Here is a 5,170-nt window from a genome sequence, read left to right as displayed (position 1 = left end):
TCATATAGCTACATGGCAGAGAGAATGCAAGTGTGTATCAGAACCTTCTTCAACAACACGTGGTTCCTTCCTTGCATTTGTCACTCAATCAGCCAGCAATTTTCATGCGTGACAATGCCCCCTGTCACACAGCAAAACGGGTAAAGCAGTTCCTTGAAACTGAAAACATTGAAACAATGAATGGCCAGCTCAGAATCCTGATCTAAACCCAATAGAAAACCTCTGGAAAACCCTTGGTGATAAAGTTATGGCCAAGAAACCCACTACAGTCACCGAACTGTGGAAGAAACTGCAAGAAGAGTGGACCAAAATCACACCAGAGCAGAGTGAGAGACTAGTGATGTCCTGTAACCACATATGTGCTGAAGTCATTCAGAGCACATGGCTGTACACTTCCTACTGACTGTTGTAACCTTCAGAAAATGTAGTTGTAATCTTTCTCTGTGCTACAGTCATTGCTGTTCTCTAATTTTGATTATTGTGTTTTTTGTGAAATAAAGATTTGTTGTTGAATACTTTGGTTATTTTGTTAAACGCTGTTCTAGTGGTATGGTATATCCCTAACAAAAATCCTTCAAATGTTGACCAATGAAGATTGCATTATTTCTGCAAAAATCAAGTGTTCATACATTGTTCTCTAATTTTGATTTCCAGTGTACAGCTTTAAACACGCCTGTTGAAGCACACTTTTAATAATCGATTATTATCAATTTTATAGATTCGATGTAGCAGCTCTAATGCAGACATTTCCTCCAAGTCAGCCGTTTTGTAGGTGCTATTGTCCTTCTAAAGCTGTACTGGTCTGCAGAGGAATGATTTCTTGAATTCTGAAACTAAAATTCAAATGTTTAATTATTATTATTAATTATTTTGCACAGTTTAAAATATTACTATTTATTTTTACATATAAGTTGACCATTTCTGTACAAGATATTAAGGTTGCATAGAGGCCAAACCTTAATCCACTGCATTCAACCGATACTCACTGTCATGCTGGCTAAGCTAGACATGGACGGGTGAACACTCGCAGGGACGGTGCGATGCATGATAACGTTTTAATCAAATAAACAGGGGAAAACACAAGAGTGCAGCAATAACAGAGAGGGATAAACAAGACAAACGTGACAAACTAATGCGGGCAAAACCTGAAGGCCACCTGAGGCTGGTAGGCAGCCAGGGAGCAACGCGAGGCTGGGCCAACCTAACGGAGGGGGGAAGCTTGCTACGGCAGCACATATACTAAAATTGGAACGATACAGAGAAGATTAGCATGGCCCTGCGCAAGGATGACACGCAAAATCGTGAAGCGTCCAATCTTTTTGTGGGGGCAGTGGTGGCTCAGCGGTTAGAGTGCCGGGATATCGATAACAGGGTTGTGGGTTCGATTCCCGGGCTCGGCAAGCTGCCACTGTTGGTCCCTTGAGCAAGGCCCTTTACCCTCTCTGCTCCCCGGGCGCTGGAGTTGGCTGCCCACCGCTCTGGGTGTGTGTGTGTGTACTCACTGCCCCTAACACATGTGTGCGTGTGAGTGTGTGTTCACTACCAAATGGGTTAAATGCGGACGACACATTTCGCTGTACAGTGTACACTGTACAGTGACAAATACGTGCACCTTTAGGTACAGGAACCCAAACCGCGCTCGTCAGGCGCTGATAAACTTACGTGACTAGAGTGCAAGGAAACCGGACGCCGACTCTTACTGGCGACCAACCAGTGAACCAGACAGCGAACTCCTTCTGAATCAGCTCCGATAGAGCATACACTACCGAAACCCGTAGACTCTCCTAGAAGTCTCATGAACGTGAGGCCAACATAACGCTTGACGTCGCAAGAGTAATTCTCGGCCCAGACCTTGGCGTTTGCTCCCCTTTTGTACCCCAGCTCTCAGGTGACCCAAATCAGAACATGATAACAGGAATCGAGTGTCAACGTAAAAGTCCTTGAACATGAAGCCTGTAGACTCAACATGAAGTCTGACACTCAATTCATAATCAATGCTAAACGAGTCTGCTTTCACTAAAGCTTTCTCTTCTTTTAAGCATATCATGAGTTTTAACTCTTTAAACAGTTTAAGAACTAGAGCTCAAGCTGTACGCACCTCTCCTCAGCCATTCCGCAGAAGACTGGTGTTCTGCCGATTTGTGCTACCCATCCAAATGTGATCTGCGCAAGCGCGGACCCACAATCCACCAACAAATGCTTTCATGTGTTTTTTATATTAAATCTGTTTTTCTCACATGCAAAATACAATCTCAGCAGACATGTAGAAAGTACTAGAGACCCAGACTTGAGTAAAAGTACAAGTGCTCTATCAAAAAAGTGACTTGAGTAGAAGCAGAAATGTCTTTAAGCTCCAGACTTAAGTAACTACATGCAATACTTATGTACTTCCACTTAAGTACTGAAAGTAAAAGTACAGTTTTGTGTTCTGTAGTTCTTACAGAAAGCAGTCAAAAGTCTGAGTATCACTGTTTTTATTATTTCAAATGCTCAGACGTAAGGACTGTCACAGTTCCTCTGGCTGTAGTAGAAGGACAGAACTGTAGAAGACGGAGTTCATGAACACGAGTCTTCAGTTAACTCTCTAAACAAACTCGCCCAAAAGAGAGAAAGCTGAACAAAACTGACTCAACCTGCCACATACAAGAGTTTCATCTGTAAAAGCAGTGAGGAGAGCAGCTTAAAACCCTGAGCTTCACTCTCTGTAAACTAGACTACAGCTAAAAGATCTCTGGCCATTCGGCCACATACGAGTATTTGAAGGTGGGGAAGGTGGTGTTTCTTCTAGTGGTTCTTCCATCTCGGAATAAACTACAGAGCTCTAGCGTTAGTGTCCTCACTGCAGCTGCAGCACATAAACATCTAACAGAGTAAAAGTATTAAACTCATCCAAAATATGTAGTGAAGTAAAAGTGGAAGTAGGAGATAAAATAATCCTCCAGTAGATACAGATACAGTATTTTAGTACTTAAGTACAGTACTGAAGTAGTTCTACTTCATTACTATATATCTCTGAATCTGAGGATTTACTTGGGTGTTAATATATATAAATATATAAAATGATTTCTTATTACCTCTATTAGCTCATATTTACACTGACATGGTGATTTACACTCTCCTGCTGGGAGCGTTCTCTCATATAATGATTTTAGTCTATCATCATTTCCTACTTACTGGTGTATTTAGGCAGCTTTACCTGTAAATATACACTATGGTAACATTGACAGGAAACGTGATCCACGCACAAACCTGGTTAGTGCGAGAAACATGAGTGATGACATCAACTAATGCAGAGGCTTCCTCCAAGTACTTCAGCCGTCTAGTAGGTACTAGTTTCCTCCTGAGGCCGTACTGACCTGCAGAGGAACGATTCCTCAAATCCTGAAACTAAAATATGTATATTTAATAATTATGTACAGTTAAAAATATTAGACAAATTTATTAAAAATACACCTCGGAGGATAAATATACCATCTCTATAGGAAATAAATCTTGCTGTTGTTAAAACAACCCTTGAGGAGCAGATCTGTGATACTCATCACACGGGTTCCTACAACAGCTTGCACTGCTAATGACAGAAAGAACAGAAAAAACAGAGGAAGCTGAAAGTGTGGAAGGCGATGCCAAGGCCCCGCTCATTTGTGTGACTACTTTTTTTCAGATCCCCTGAGGTGGTGTACTGAAGCTAAATACCACACATTCAGTCACTGTCCAAATACTTATGACCCTGATTGTATTTAAATCAGCCCAACATTCTAAGCTCTAATGTTTATCTAATGTTGGTCTTGTCCATGGTTAGGTTTGGAGTCTGACTGTTTGAGGCTGTGGACAGGCTTCTTTTATACAGATAACAAGGTCAAACAGGTGGCATTAATACAGGTAACGAGTGGAGGACAGAAGAGCTTCCTAAAGAAGAAGTTACAGGCCTGTCAGAGCCAGAAATCTTGCTTGTTTGTGACCAAATACTTATTTTCCACCATAATTTACAAATAAATTCTTTCAAAATTCTACCATCTGATTTCCTGGATTTTTTTTTCCTCATTTTGTCTCACATAGTTGTAGTGTACCTATGATGAAAGATACACACCTCTCTTATCTTTCTAAGTAGGAGAACTTGCACAATCAGTGGCTGACTAAATACTTTTTGTCTCACTGTAAATGTTTATTAAATACAACAAATGAAAATCAAAATAAATGAACTAAAATAAAGAATGATGTTTACCTGTTAATGTTATTGTCATGGCGTGTACGGCCAGACCTGAAGGGATGAACACTCACAGAGATGGAAATCGAAGCAAGATACTTTATTAACCAAATACAAAACAACGGGATCCGAAAAGCAAAGTGCAGCAACATGGGCAAAACCATGAACAGAACCAAAACGCAAATCAGATGGCAAACAAAACAAACCTGGGACTGGGAGGAGCAGGGAGCTAAACGAGAGTGAAACGAGGGGGAGAACTAAAGGGGTATAAACACAAAGCCACAAGCCTCGCTTTGGCAGAGGGGGGAGATACAAAACTAAGGACAGAGCCGAGCTCTGTGTACAAACAAAGGTAGCGGGGGAACCAGCTGCCAGACCAGAAAGCAAGGCCAACCTAATCTGAACCTACTGCCTAGAACTTGGGTCACCATGGAACCTGAGCAGGAAGCGAACGTACCTGGCTTGCCTCCGAGTCGGACAGAGAATCTCTCCTGCGTTCCACAAGGCTCAGTTCTTGGTCCTCTTCTTTTCTCACTCTACACTCACTCTCTTGGTAAAGTGATATCCTCCCATGGATTCTCTTACCACTGTTATGCTGATGACACTCAACTCATGCTCTCTTTCCCACCGTCTGACACACAGGTTTCTGCCCGTATCTCAGCATGCCTCGCCGACGTCTCTTCGTGGATGACTGCTCACCACCTCAAACTCAACCCCAACAAGACGGAGCTGCTGTACATCCCAGGAACTGCTGAACCAAGGAACGATCTTGCCATCTCCTTTGAGAACTCACTGGTCACTCCTTCTACAGAAGCTCGAAGCCTTGGTGTAGTGATGGATGATCAGTTATCGTTCTCAAGTCATGTTGCAAACGTAACTCGGTCCTGCAGATTTCTCCTGTACAACATCCAGAGAATTCGACCTTTCCTCTCTAGAGAGGCCACCCAGGTGCTTGTTCAGTCTCTC

The 5,170-nt window shown here is 42.4% G+C and overlaps 1 non-coding gene across 1 annotated transcript; it reads left to right on the top strand.

The window, feature by feature from the left end:
- Nucleotides 1-1,219: 1,219 nt before the first annotated feature.
- LOC140534973 (U6 spliceosomal RNA) lies at nt 1,220-1,321 on the top strand. Its single transcript, XR_011977513.1, has one exon. It is a non-coding gene; the product is annotated as a U6 spliceosomal RNA (small nuclear RNA).
- Nucleotides 1,322-5,170: the final 3,849 nt, after the last annotated feature.

This window comes from Salminus brasiliensis, chromosome 14 (assembly GCF_030463535.1).
Source record: "Salminus brasiliensis chromosome 14, fSalBra1.hap2, whole genome shotgun sequence".
Classification (NCBI taxonomy): domain Eukaryota; kingdom Metazoa; phylum Chordata; class Actinopteri; order Characiformes; family Bryconidae; genus Salminus; species Salminus brasiliensis.
The sequence above is the reverse complement of the archived record's forward strand: the minus strand, read 5'-3'. Positions and strand labels throughout refer to the sequence as shown.